This window comes from Myotis lucifugus, unplaced genomic scaffold (genome assembly GCF_000147115.1).
Source record: "Myotis lucifugus unplaced genomic scaffold, Myoluc2.0 scaffold_953, whole genome shotgun sequence".
NCBI lineage: Eukaryota > Metazoa > Chordata > Mammalia > Chiroptera > Vespertilionidae > Myotis > Myotis lucifugus.
In genome coordinates, this window is record NW_005872001.1 from 103483 (window position 1) to 104080 (window position 598).

General features: G+C 71.9%; 1 long non-coding RNA gene across 1 annotated transcript in view; it reads right to left on the bottom strand.

Annotated features, from left to right (window-relative positions):
• The window catches only part of LOC111824132, a 5096-nt gene extending 4934 nt beyond the window's left edge, over positions 1–162 (bottom strand). The window contains exon 1 of the long non-coding RNA XR_002827225.1: positions 53–162. This is a non-coding gene — a long non-coding RNA (uncharacterized LOC111824132). The remainder of the gene's footprint in view (positions 1–52) is intronic.
• Between the last annotated feature and the right edge of the window lie 436 nt (positions 163–598).

The following is a 598-nucleotide window of genomic DNA, read 5'->3' on the forward strand; positions in this document are numbered from 1 at the left end:
AGGCACCGGGGAGTGAGGGCTTCAAACGACTCACTCCATCAATTGAACCTACTGTGTGCGCAGCTCACTAGCTCGCGCGTCTTCAGGGGGCGCTGTGGGCCTCGTTCCTGCTGGAGAGGCGAGGAGGCTGGCGCTGGGGGTGGTCCGCCCGCTCACGGTCACGGTGCGGCGTTGGGGCCCCTGCCCGCCCGCACGCGGCCTTTCGGGAGAAGCGGGCTGCGCGTTAAAAGGCCACCGATTCGCAAGAACCGGGAGGGACGGGCCCCCTGGAACTCAGCCCGCCAGCCCGTCTCATCCGGGAGGAAGCAGGCGCGGCGCGGGTCTGCGTGGAAGGCAGCAGCGGCGCTGATGTCCGTGGCCCGGGCTCCGCACGCTCAGAGGACACTCGGGTGTTGGCTGGAGACTGGACCCGAGCGGCTGGGGGAGACGGGACCGAGCAGGGAGGGTCTCCGCTCGGTGTCCGGCCTCCAGCTGCAAAGGGAGGACAGCGCCCGAGGACAGCGAGCGAGGGCCAGCGACGCACGCCCGGCGCGCGGGCTGCGGGTTGCACACGCGCGCACTTTCCCGCGGGCGCCCTCCAGCCCGCGGGGAGCCGGGG